At 35.5% G+C, this 14,831-nt stretch overlaps 1 long non-coding RNA gene across 1 annotated transcript; it reads left to right on the forward strand.

The window, feature by feature from the left end:
• Positions 1-10,879: 10,879 nt before the first annotated feature.
• Positions 10,880-14,525, forward strand: LOC114478618 (uncharacterized). Its single transcript, XR_003675883.1, has 4 exons — positions 10,880-11,153; positions 11,395-11,488; positions 13,458-13,552; positions 14,419-14,525. It is a non-coding gene; the product is annotated as an uncharacterized LOC114478618 (long non-coding RNA).
• Positions 14,526-14,831: the final 306 nt, after the last annotated feature.

The following is a 14,831-nucleotide window of genomic DNA, read 5'->3' on the forward strand; positions in this document are numbered from 1 at the left end:
GATCAATGAAAATTGAAGCTTTAAAAAATTGTGAAACTCTTTACTAAAGGGATATTTTTATCCCTACTGATGCATGTTCATGTGGGTTTGTTGAGTTTTTTCTTTTCTCTTAAGAATGTTATATTTTGATAGCGCTTCCAGATGACTATTGTTGTGATGTGCGCTATATAAATAAAGTTGAATGAATTGAATTGAATTATGCTCTTCTGCTTAATAATTTAGACATTTAGTTTGATGAAACTTGAATAGTCCTGATGACTGAATGAAGTTTGACTAAAACTAAGTTGCATTTTAGTCAAAAGACTGCGACTAAAATTAAATCCAAATTTGATGTCATAATTAACACTGTTACTAATCCTATGACACTACACGGCCTTTAAATCGGCACTGCTTTTACTGATTTTTGCAAGCGTAGATTAGCAGCAGTTCAAAACTTTGACGTACATTCTCGATTAAAATGTCCGCCAGTGACTCAAAGTTTCCGATGTAAGACGAGCCAAGCAGCATTGTTTAGATTTCTGACAGAAAAGATCTTAAAGAGCCAATGACTGACGTGTGACACATGTTCTGCAATGCGGAAAAACAAACGTAAAGGTATTAAGAATATGCACTGTTGTGTTGTACATTCTAAGGGTCGACTAGGAGGCAAACCATTTAGCTCAATGATTGATGGATTTTTCTGTAGTTTTACAACTACAGCATCTCATAAACACATCCCACAGGTTAATTACAGCTCTGAGTCGTTTGGACATCCCCGTCACGATGGAGGCAAAAAAGAGAAGTTGTACTTGTAACAAATATAAGGAAGAATCAACTGATCAGGAACAATCCAGCCACAAAGAGATTGTATGAAATAATCTATATATCTGCTGAAAAATTACATTTTTCAGTTGCAATTACCTTTTCAATTACCCATGTTCAATTATCATTCAATTACGATTACAGTGACCAGCATTTTTTCTGATTCCAATTAAATTCCAATTATTTTTGCATCCTCAGAAAGTCAATTACGTTCTCAATTACTAAACTTCAATTATGATTAATCACAATTACTGAGCTTGAAATAAATAAAAGTTAACCTTCCTCTTGTGTTAGCATCTCTTCCTAAATCAGATGTAAACTATACTACAAACAAATGTCTATCATCTAATTTCTTTCCTATTGATTGGTTACCTTGTTAGGCTTGCTAATCAATGAAAATAAAGGTTTTAATATTTACGGTGTGGACGTCTCAGCCTTTTTTGTGTCAGTATACCCCTAGATATATATTTTTTTAAATGGTAAAATGTGGGGAAGCTTGATATAAAACACATTTTAATAATTGTTAACTACATATGTGTTGAACGGTACATAGAACATGCTTCTCCAGTTTTGCATTAAATTATATTTCATCATTTTTTATTCTGTTGCAATTTTTTTATGATTACAACGGCAACAGATTTTTTAAAAATACAATTACGATTATAAGTATGCCATAATTGTAATTCATTTTAAAATACACAATTACAATTAAAATTGACCCCAATCCTGGAACACAGCAGTGAATTGTTCACTTGTGGTGAACTTTGTTCTTATAACAATGACTAACCCAAAGCTTGTTTTGCAATGTCTAACAATGTGATGTCAATCATGCGCCTTTCAAAGACATCAGGTCTCAACAGGAATAGAAACTGGAAACTACGCGGTTTCAAACAGCGTTGGGTCACATTGAGAAGGAAAAGCTGAGGAGTTAAAATGAGAAGAAGGAAAAAAGGGAAGTCAGTATTCCAGCATTTACAGGATATTTGCATTTGAAAGAGCGATAAGGATCCACTCGACAGCACCTCATTGGATGATCACGCCACACCTTAAAACAGAGACAGGTGGTAGGAGTGGCAGCAGCAGATTGTAAACTGTCTGTGACTGTGACAAAAACAGAGTAGTCTTACTGTAAAAAAGTTGTTCTATCTATCTTTCTACCTATCTATCTATCCCCTTATGAAAAAAGTCTATTTAAGTGTGCTTAGAGTATACTTGTTTTAAACTAAAAAAATCAAAAGTATACTTTCAATTTCCATTTTATGAACACATCACTTTAGTATACTTGCAGTACACTTGAAATGTATACATTAAAGTATGAGTATATTTACTTCCTACTTGCATTCAAACTTTTCATATACTTAGTACAAGTATTTAAATGACCTTTAAGTATATTCAGCTTGTGAATGTGCAGATTTTAGTGATTGCAGCATTATAAATACCTAATTAATAATTCTAGTATAGTATTAGTATACCTATACTTGCAGTATGAAATAAAGCTTTTGGTAAACTAAAATTGGGACAATTTAGTCCCAAGTATTGAAATAGTAAATTTTGAAGTACACTGCTACTATACGGGGTATGTGTACTTGAGTGTAGTTGAGCAAAATATACTTAAACTATACTTAAGTATACTTAGTATAATTCACTTTAGGTATACTTCTTTTTGGTCAAGGTCTATCTATCTATCTATCTATCTATCTATCTATCTATCTATCTATCTATCTATCTATCTATCTATCTATCTATCTATCTATCATACATCTCTTAATGATGTCACAATTCAAAAAATCTTGACCTGGAAATAACACAAAAAAAAAAAAATTGTTCCGATGCTCTGGACTTCTTCATTTCCCGTTTCAAAGAATAGCTTTAAGGAACTGTGATGCTTCCTGCTTCGGGCAGGATGTACTAATATGGTAATTCCTGGGAGGGCCTAACTGCTTCCTTTTATAGTATGTGACAAAAAAGAAAAGAGATAAGATGTGAAAGGTAATGCTGATTAGAGTATAACTGCAATATTGGTCAGTTTATGTGAGACCGTTTGGACTTAGTCAATGATAAGATGCAGAGCTGGTGATAAAAAGCCATGATAAGCCTAAACTAAACAGTGTACGCAGGATAAAGTGTTCAATTCCCACTGAGATGAAGCACAGAGCTGTGCAGAGGCCATGAAGTGGTGTCTGCTCAGTGTTAAAAAAAGGGGGGAAATGTTTAGTTTACAGAGTAAGTTGTTAACGTTGCAAAGGGAACTAAAGGTATGTAAAAAGCACGACCACAATTAGTTGGACGACCTTCGCTTAAAGCAGAAGGTCGGGTCAACAGTGGGAAGGCTGGTTTTCTATTGCAAAGGCTAAACACAGACATGGATTCTTGAATGGAAAAAAAGTGCCATACATTTTTATATTTTGGTCATTATTGTGCTGTCAATGTGTTTCTACAAGTTGTGTATTAAAAAAATCTTTTTGAACCATTTGTCTGCAGTGCACTGTTAAATTATCCCCCATGGGAACGCCTGCCTGCAGCGAGGATTCCTCCTTGTGGTTTAGGAAGAATGGGATTATAATGGTCTTGAGCCACATACTTTTACAACAAATTCCCCAAAACTTTGAAATGTTAAACAGTACTTGTAACTTTAGTAAAGAGAAAACCAGTGTAACAGGAGTGAACCAATTCACGCCCAAAGGGAACATGCAAACAATGTATGAAACGCCAGGAGTGCGTGGCTGAGTAAGAGTGAGGACAAATGTGTCACGTTTATTTTTTCTATTTACAACATAATTTTTTAGTGCTGCTTTCTGAAAAGTCACATGTGGAAAAAGTGCATTGTTTTGAATGTTTTTCATACTTCTCTTCAAACGTGAATAAGTAACACTTAACACTTAACTATCTGCACAAGATGAAAACACAACACGAAAAGCTTGAATATTAACAATTACTTTTCTGCACCCTTGAGACAATGCAAACTCTGCATTGACAGACCTGGCCATCAAAGACATAAAAGCCACATCAAAGCCGTCAAAGCCACATTAAAAGCCACATCAAAGCCATTATTCAATATATCTCAGAACTTCGACTCTGATATCAACCACCCAGAGGTCTCAGGTCATCTGGGACACACCTACTTGATATTCTTAGAACAAAAACAAAACACTGAAAAGCACTGTTTACTTTTAACCCTCCTCATCTGTGAAACAAACTCCCAGAAAACTGTAGGTCCGCCCAAACTGTCAACGCTTTTAAATTAAGGTTAAAGACATTTTTATTCAACACTGCTTTTAATTAGACAGTCACACTGTTTAATCTGATATTATCCTGTTTTATTGATTGATATTGTTTTTCATGTTTTGATTTTTCCTCATTTTTAAATGTGATTTTGATGGTGTGCTAGCGTTACGATGTTTGTTTTGTGTAAAAGCACTTTCAATGGTTTTGTACATGAAAGGTGCTATATAAATAAACTTGACTTGACTATAATAGAATATTTTCAAGGTTCAATATTGTCATTTTCATGTTTCCATGAAAACTAAATTTGTTTCTCGGGGGACCAGCAGCGTACAACAAAAAAAATATTAATGAGAATATAGTGCAATATAAACATAATACAACAAAAATAAATAATAGAGAAAGTACACACAAGTACAGTAAAAAAAAATAAGAGTGTAGGTACCAGGGTGGGTGTTTTGCAGTTTAAGACCGTAGGCCTATTGTTCATCCAGGATTTTAAAATTGAAATTATTTACTATTACGTATGTGCTTCTCAGTAGTTATAATAAATCCAACCTATCATATAATATCATCCACCTTTGACCTCGTAGCATATCTGCTAACCATGCCTCACTCTGATACACTATCTTCATAAGTTCAACCACGTTATAGTTCAATCAGCTTTAAACCTTTACCACACTGTACTGTGACTGTCATCTAGCAGCTTTAAAGTCTGATGTTCTGGATGAGATCACAACTTGTTCTGACATATCATTGATTTACATCCATCCCAGTTTTAGTGAATGAGTGACCCACTTCCGGTGTCAAGTGGCTGTGCAACAATGAATCCTTCTTATTGTCGTGGGAGGGTTCAGTTTTTACACTGAACAAAAATATAACACTTTTGTTTTTGCTTGCATGATTATTGCACAGGTGTGCCTCGGGGTGGCCACAATAAAAGGCCACTCTAAAAATGTTCAGTTTAATCACACAGTACAATGTTGAAAGTTCTGAGGGAGCGTGCAAATGGCTGACTGCAGGAATGTCCACCAGAGCTATTGTCCGTGAATTGAATTGAAAAAAAAAATGGAAAATCTGGAAATTTGAATCTGATATCCGATACTCATTTTCAGGCTAATATCGGTCCAATATCCGATATCGATATCGGATCGGGACACCCCTAGTAACCACAGCAGCCCAGGACCTCCACATCCAGCATGTTCACCTCCATGATTGTCTAAGGCCAGCCACCTGGACAGCTGCTGCAACAATCGGTTTGCATAACCAAAGAATTTCTGCACAAACTGTCAGAAACTGTCTCAGAGAAGCTCAACTGCATGCTCGTTGTCTTCATCGGGGTCTCTACCTGACTGCAGTTCATTGTCGTAACCGATTTCATTGGGCAAATATTCACAGTCAATGGCGTCTGGCACGTTAGTGAGGTGTTCTCTTCACGGATAAAACCTGGATTTCACTGTTCAGGGCAGATGGCAGACAGCATGTGTGGCGCTGTGTGGGTGAACGGTTTGCTGATGTCAGCGTTGTGGATGGAGTGGCCCATGGTGGTGGTGGGGTTTTGGTATGGACAGGCGTATGTTATGGACAACAAACACAGGTGTATTTTATTGATGGCATTTTGAATGCACAGAGATGCCATGATGAGATCCTGAGGCCCATTGTTGTACCGTTCATCTGCGATCATCACCTCATGTTGCAGCATGATAATGCACAGCCCCATGTTGCAGCATGATGATGCATGACCCCATGTTGCAGCATGATAATGCACAGCCCCATGTTGCAGCATGATGATACATGCCCCCATGTTGCAGCATGATAATGCATGACCCCATGTTGCAGCATGATAATGCACGGCCCCATGTTGCACCATGATGATGCACGACCCCATGTTGCAAGGATCTTTACACAATTCCTGGAAGCTGAAATCATCCCAGTTGTTGAATGGCCAGCATAATGTCACCTATATCACACATGTCACCCATTGAGCATGATGGGAATGCTCTGGATCGGCGTATACGACAGCGTGTTCCAGTTTCTGCCATTATTCAGCAATGTTACACAGCAATTAAAGAGGAGTGGACCAACATTCCACTTACCACAATCAACAACCTGATCAACTCTATCCCTATGCCAAGGAGACGTGTAAAAATGATGGTAACACCAGATACTGACTGGTTTTCTGACCCCCCCCCCCCCCCCACACACACACACACCTGTGAGGTGGGATGGATCATCTCTGCAAAGGAGAAGTGCTCACTAACACAGATTTAGACACATTTGTGAACAATATTTGAGAGAAATAGGACTTTTGTGTATATAGAAAATGTTTTAGATCTTTGAGTTCAGCTCATGAAAAATGAGCAAAAGTGTTGCATTTATATTTTTGTTCAGTGTACATACCGTTCTATGTGTCTGACTTAAATAAGATGAGGAATGGAGATAATAAACTCTGTAATCAGTGTAAAATATTGGTTTTCAAAAGCAACTGAACGTGCTGGATGAGACAAGTGATGGATGTGCTGGATGAGATGGACGTGAAATATGTGACGTACGTGCATGGATCGTGTTCTTTTCCTTACAGACACCACAAAGGGAAAAATACAACACAAAGAGCAGATCTGTGCAGCTCTCAACGCCACCTAGTGGTAAACAGAGCATTGTTCTTTAGATTCAGCAACATTAACTGGAACTGACAGCCTTCTGATTCTTGTATATATCTGTTTTTATTTGTACATTTGTATATGTATGTTTGAATTTACATTTGTATATTTGTATTATTAGTATTTCTATTTTATTTATCTTTTTATTTTATGATTTCTACTGTAATTCTTTTCTTTTTCCTTCATGTTATACATTATTTATTTGTGTCTACTGGCTTGTCTGAACTCTTTCCTGTGTGTTGTCCAACATTAACCTAGAATTTAGGACTTTTCATTCTTTTTTTTTTCCTGAGGTTTTGCTCGTGAATTAGAATTCGAACTTCACCTTTTGGTGTATTTTAAAGAGTTGTGCCACAAATTATTATTGACTGATAAAAAAAAAAATTTAAAAATGTGTGCATGTTAGTGTTTCTGTGCCACAGTTTGGGAACCACTGCACTACACACACTAACACAAAACCTCACAGAGGAACACAATTCAATTATAGATAGCCCTCTGGGCACACATCATTAGAAGAAGAAAAAAAAGTGGTCATATGAGACATGAGGAAAGGACATCTTCATTGTCTACACCTGCTTATCCTGAACAACAGCTGCTGGCTTAAAGTACATCACGTACAATCTAATAAACAAAAGCTGGCAACCACAGGCACACAAGCACACATTCACTTCCAAGGTCAGAACACAGTAGAATACTAATAAGTGGACAACTGGGAGTAATGGGCGTCAATTAAAATTAACTGTTACAAGACAAAAAAAAAACTATACACAAAAAGGTGAGAATGACTTTATTAAAACCCTCTGACTTGTGATAGCATGAGATCATTAATGGAACCAGAATGTGGTTTAGTTCATTTAAAAAGAGAATAGAGAAAAAATCCGTCTATGTGTTGGCGATACTGAAAGCGAAGGGAGATCCCAGACACTTCCTGTTTTGTAAAAAAAAAAAAAACCCAGCCTCCCACTCAGCATTCAATTCATGTTTAATTTAGCCTCACCAGTTTGACGTAGGTTCATTTGTTCCAAAGCAGCGTAGGACTATTTTAGCTATTTATATAAGGCATAGCTAATTTCCCATGCAAACACTATGATGTTGTCATTGTAGATGAATATAGGTCGACATTTGAGTTGTTTTCATTTCCCATTTAAACTGAAAATGCAGGAAAAGATTGGGTTTGACAAAAAAGAGGAATAGACTCCACTCAGTATCAGATTAACACATCATGTCTCCCACATGCAAAAACAAAAAAGGAAATTAGAAAATAAATAGCTTCCTATAAGTAATCTATGTGTTTTAATGTACTTGTTTTCCACAAACTGGCTTATTAAACCACAAAGAATTAGAGTTTGCACAGGCCTGACTGACCAAATATTTGTGTATTTGAATAAAACACAATCCGGGGTGCAGCAGAAAGTCTGTTTTCATCTTTGTTGCAATGTTTACGCTGAGTCACACTGAGCACATTTTTGATTACTTATTTTAATGAACAGCCTGTGACTCAGTGTCTGCCACTCTGATGCAACATACTCAGTTCCCGGCAGTAATTTTAGAAAAAACGAACAAACAAACAAAGTGCTCTAATTGTGTTTCTTGTGTTTTTTTTCCCTACTTCAATACCTGGAAACTCCTACACACATGTACTGTATGTAAAGTAGGACATGTCTGCGTAAACATTCATTATGATAATATGGACATTTGCAATTATATTTTGTCTCAGAGCAAACCTGAAAAACAATCATTTATTGGGACTTTTTTAGCAGCTGTTGTGTAGAGAAAAGTCATGTTTTACTTTGGAAAACACAGCGACAGTCATTTACATTTTAATCACTGTGACTACAAGACAACCACCTTAAGTTTTAAAAACTTACATTTGTGTGTGGATGGATGTATGGTCCAAAAATTTGTACGTTAATAGGTTAATCAGATGTGTGTGAATGTGGCTAATTTTCTCCATCAGTGTTCATTTTTACAGCACATTTTGACTAAAATTAGTCAACATGTCGTCATCACATACAAGTTAGGTTATAGTCTAATTTTATTTAAATAAATGACATTACAGTTTTTCTCAGACGGTTTGGTGCTTTTCTCACATCACTATTAACATTTGCGCAGCAGTTAGTGCATTTCTCAAAACAATTAGTGCAAACTGCAAAACCTAGTGGATAACCTGCAAAGCACGTCACTTCCTCAAAATCCAGTATTCGTGTCAATGAAACTGCCAGTGTCATCAAAATGAGAAGTCTTGACACCATAATTTATGAACAAGATAGTCAAATGACTTTGTCATGTTTTTATTATGACAGTTTATTCTCTCATTGTTTTCCAATGCAAAAAAAGGTCAGAACTCAGTGACACTTCCTGAAAATGCTCATGACAGCACTAAACACTACTTGTTCAGCCATTTGAAAATTACAGTAAAGTTACACATTGCTGTAGTACGTTTCACATTTTTACTGTATATGCTCTTTGTAATTCTACAACATTGTGCAAAAAAAGAAAAAAATACACCACTGTCAGTCACCAATTTAGAACAAACATAAGAAACACCCTTTTGGTAGAGCTGTGCACACATGTGAAGAATATACTGTAACAGTACATATTGAAACTGTCTGTCTGGCCACATATTTTCATTTACATCACAACAAATATCATCCCGTGTTCAATTTAAGAGACATTTCCAGGAAAAAAAATATAAAGAAAGGTATAAAATTAGCTTGGCAGAATTTGGTAACGAGTTCAACAATTTTGGATGTAATGACTCAAGCAATGAAATGAAGACTATGAGTTTTATTGAGAACGATTATTATCTTAACTTTATTTTGAACATGAGACAGTGAAATCAGCACAACAAAACAAAATATATATATATATATATATATATATATATATATCATTAACATGTTTGAAAAGCAGTAGGAAGAAGTATAAAAACTTATTTAATTCTACCCCCGAATCTCTATTATATATGTATACACACACGCACACACTTAATTTCCTTTTAACTTTATATGATTGTCAATATGGTAATATAGTAACATATTTACACATCAATGTATGCTAATATAATGATAACTATACCTGGTTTTATAAATTAATATACCAGTGTCAACAGTAAATCAGATATTCATAGAAATAAATAAATATCAAACAACATTTAAGAAATAGGTACATATATATATAAATAATAAAATAAAATAAAAAAATAAAAACCTTCAAGCTCCCTCCTCTCTGTATCTTGTGAAAATAATTTGTTTATATTTATTTTACGCAGGATCTTTTGATTGTTTGACTTCTTTTCCTTTAAATCATACCCTCCCTCTCTTTCATGAAACGTTTTCTGTAAGTTACTTGATAATAAAGTATCCCTTGCTTTATATAGATATTGTGCTGTTTGGAATTCTACAATATCATAAAATTTCATTATTTTAGACTTTATAAATAATAGATTGGTGTGTTCCAGATACCCAACATTATGAATAATTCTGACGGCTCTTTTTTGCAGTATGAATAGTGACTCTACTGATTTTTTATATGTATTACGCCAGATCTCTGTGCAGTAATTTAAGTATGGTAAGACCAGTGAACAGTACAGAATGGGGAGTGATTTGTTTTCTAAGAAGTGCTTTGCTTTAGCCATTACAGAAATATTTCTTGATATTTTAGTGCAGATGTATTTAATGTGAGAATTCCAACAAATTTTTATCATTTATTGTCACCCCAAAGAATTTGATTTCATGTACTCTTTCTATGTCTACCCCCTCTATCTGCGCCTGTGCTTGGTGATTAATTTTTCTGTTGCCAAATTTCATGATTTTTCAGCATCCATAAGTATAGTTTATTTTGACTGACATGGCATAAGCAAATGATAATGTTATAAATCAGCAGATAATTGTATGAAAGCAATTGATACACGTCCAAAAGCCTTTGCAATTTGTTCAGAGGAAGGAGAAATTGCTACATTGATGTGGACAAATGACTAAATGTTGTGCAGGTTGAACTAATAGTGATGAGAATTGATGTGATCAATGCGTAAAACTACATGAGTCGTGTCTTACTTCCGTAAACACGACCAGCTGACTTCCTATTGGATCACTCACCGGCTTGTCCCGCCTTCCATGCAACAAAAGTAGTTTGGATTGGATAAATAAAAAAAAAGAGAGAAAGAAACGTAGCTCTGATTGGTCGATTTGATTTTCTCCCGTGTGAACGTTATTGTTTCATTTTTATTAGTTCACAGAAAATATAAATGTATTTTGTTAAAGTTACGTTATTCTCACTTTAAAAATGTAGTCGACAAAATTAACTTTGACGGACATTTTTATTCAACAAAATTAACACTGTTGCAATGTCTTTGCTAGAAATCGTTGAATGAGTTTAGTGGAATATTCTGGAAATGCATGTGAGCAGAAGAGGAGGCCTGGGTGAGCTGAAGGGTTCTTCAAAAAAGGACGATAGAGGAAAAAAATGAAGGTGCTTTAGTCAAGGAACTTACGTTTTCTGTTATTTTATGTAAAAAATTAGGGTGTGTGAGCATGTTTACCTGGAGATCATGTGTTACTTTAATTACGTTTAAAAACTTAATTGAGAAAGTCAAAAATACATGAATGCCATGTGTTTCTCATAAAAGTACATTATAGGTTCAACACAAGCACAAGCTTGATTTGTGATTTCACCTCAAAATGACCTAAAGCTCTATCTGCATGTGCTTTAGTGACGTCATCATTACAGAAATTAAGCTCTAATGAAGATCAGCTGTGTAGACAAGCACAGTTGGGATGATGTGGAACATCTCACCAAAAATCCAGGTAAATTATTATTTTTTGTTCTCAATGTGAAATCATTTTTTGTTGAAAACATCTGCACTGTCCTAAAAAGAGTTTGGGGTTTTGGTGAGTAACATTTGCCACTGCTGATACATTTTGTGCAGATAAAATCTCTGGGGAAAAACATTTTGGTTTAAAGTGTTACTGTGGTGGGATTTCCCCCTGTACTGAGTTAAAAAATGAAGCACATTTCCCCAAAATGTATCTTTCATTTGACATTTTGCAGCAGAGATAACATGTGTTCGTCATTTTATTCATTTTAGTGCTTGGTAAAACAGCGTGAGGGAAAAACACTAACATTCCCTTGTGCACACTAGTTTGTGTACCTGAGGATATCACTCTCGACATCAGTTGAAGTCAGTTGGTTTGTTTGTTTATGTCCCATAAATCCCATTGATTCCCACGTGCAGGGTGCAGGTACAACAGATTATATCAGCACATTGATGGGGAATGTTCTGTGCTGGGAGAAAAAAAAGCAACTCTCATTCTCACAGTTTTTTGAAACTGGCAACATGGGAACTAGTTCAACCCTCAGCTCACACTTCATCACGAGAGAAATCAACATAGTATCATCAGCACGGCTCTCTTTTGTTCTCGACCTGTGTTGGTATTTAGTTTCATATGTCAGAAAACAAAGAAATCTTTTTTTGAATGCAGAAGATAATATCAGTAGAATAGAATGTACTGTATGTTTGAAAGTGTAGAGATGTTAAACGTAACCATAGCCCCTGAGACTATGGGTTTCTTTTCTACATAAACGTAATGTGCCTTTGTTTTCATCATGACAGGATGGCCGAGTGGTTTAAGTGCCATTCTCAAGGATTCTTCCTTCCGCTAACATGGGTTAGAATCTCACTTTTGACATATAAATGTTTTCATTTTAACATATTTAACACGGGAAATTCCACCTTTAAAAATACATATCTGACAAAAATAAACATTTGAGGGTATTTCCCAGGTTAGGAATAGAGTTAGAGTTAGGATTAGGGATAGGGCTGAAATAAAAGGGTTAGCGTGGTAGCTAAAAAATAAATATGAGCTAAAATACAACTGACGGAACTTTAAGTCATGTAGTACACCTATCACGTGACCTAAACTGGCCAATGAGGGATGCTGCATATGCATAGAGTGGCAGTTTATGGATACGTTTAACGTATCCATAGCCACGGCTTTCAAAGTTTCACTCATAAATTCCGCTTGTGCTTTCACTTATATCTGGTTTTTGGTTGAGTTTTTCCCAGCTGACATCATGCAGGAGAATAGATAGCAAGTTTATCACAAAGCCAACACACAGGGAAATCCACTAACCCAATAATTCCCAACCTTTTTGTCACACGTTTGGATTTTTACCAAATTTGCTGTACCCACTCTTCATATCATAAGTACGTTCTGTGTCAGCGAGTTCTCAGGAGCTCCTTCCTGTGTCTTGAACATGGCACCTAAGGCTAAAACCCACAAATTCCAAATAATAAGTGTGCAATGCAACTTTCATGTGATTACTTTAATAGTCAGTCAAATGAATACTGTCTCCATTGTAAAATATAGCTAACAAGAACAAGGCTGTGTTAGAAACGGCCCAATCTATACAATGCACTACAAACTCAATGAGTATATTTATATATATCTGTTCATTTGCCATCTTAGAAAGTTCTGAAAGCGTTTTAAGCAAGAAAGTGACAAAGTAGAATATCAACATAATAATAGTAATGCATTTGGATTTGACGTCAAACTTAGTATGAGTAGTACGTTAGTATGCAATTTCGAACACAGCCTCAGGGAGTGCAAACCTCAGCTAATTTTAGAGGTGCAAAATCACCAGCAGGTGGTGCTGTAGAAACAGCCAAGCATCCACGTTATGCTCTAAAACATGTTCTGTATCTCCAGAATCAGAACTTGTTCTTCCTTTTGACATTGTCTATCAGCTCACCAAATTTATTTTAAATCATTTCAGAACTTTTTGAGATATCCTGCTGACAAACATCCACATTAACAGACGGGTGGACGGACAGACAGATGGCGGTGAAAGCATAATCCCCAATGGCGGAGGTAATTATTGTCTCCTAATGTCATAAGTGTGATTAAATGACCTGTTTAGCATAAATGTATGCTGTTTTGATCAATTTCAAGAAAATAGTGTTTTACTGAGCAAAGCACTTTTTAGCTACTGTTAAATTTGTCAAATAAAAGGAAAAAAGGCGAGAAATGAACTAGAGACGTTTTTCTAAACTGCTGCTAAACTTCTGCATTTTCACAAAAAATGGCCACAAAATCAAGGAAATTGAAATGAAGTTCTCACAGGGACTGATATGTCAGTTATTGCATATTGTCAGTGCATTACAGACTCGCATTTACACATAGAACTGCAAACTAGGGCACGATAATGTTAAAAAAATACTTTTTTCACCCCAAAATCTGTGGCCCACTTAAGATAAAACTGGTCTGTATTTGGCTCTGGAGCAAAATGAGTTTGACACCCCTGAAAATGTATAGAGAGCAAGGATCCTGCAGGTTCTCCAAAAAATGGGTTCTGGAAGTCAAGGTATCACCTTAAACTGATTGTTGTTGTTTTCAATTATTGAGTTATTCTATTTTCTGTAATGAACTGCAACAATATCTGTGTAGATGCTTATATTAACATAACATCCAGACAGACACATCCAAATGAAGATGTGTTGCATTTGACCTCAGTGTAGATACTAACATAGACATAATACTCATCACAAAAGATATTTGCTCAAACACTAAACATGATAAAAAAATGTGCCATGTTATTGCTATGGTTGATCAGTCCATAGCTATGACCAGTGTATTTTTACTAGTAAAATTGTAGACTCTCACTAATGTTCAGGGGGAAAAAATGTCAGAATTGCATCTACTACTGATTCATTGCATTTTTATTTGTGTTTTTGCAGACTTGGCTCATTTTAAAACCCTGAGGCAAAACGCTGCAGGCAAGTGAAAACAGACACCAATGAGGAAGAGTTGCCCTTTCGAAAGCAACGATTTCATAAGACCACCTTTGTTTGCATAAAGCCTCTCTGCTGACACCTAGTGGTGATGCATGTCAACACTTATAAATATTTACCAAATATAAATACAACAACATGAACAACCAAATGTGACACGTGAACTTATACATTTATTAAATCAAATGTATATATTTACAGTTGCCCTATTTTTGTGGCATGGATTCAACAAAGTATTTATCATTTAGTCAATATTTTCATGGAGACAAAATTGCATTTCTCACTCAGTACATGTTGACCAAAGTAAAACTTTATATATATATTTAAAAAATAATAATAATATATATATATATAAAACA

This window comes from Gouania willdenowi, chromosome 16 (assembly GCF_900634775.1).
Source record: "Gouania willdenowi chromosome 16, fGouWil2.1, whole genome shotgun sequence".
NCBI classification, from domain to species: Eukaryota; Metazoa; Chordata; class Actinopteri; order Blenniiformes; family Gobiesocidae; genus Gouania; species Gouania willdenowi.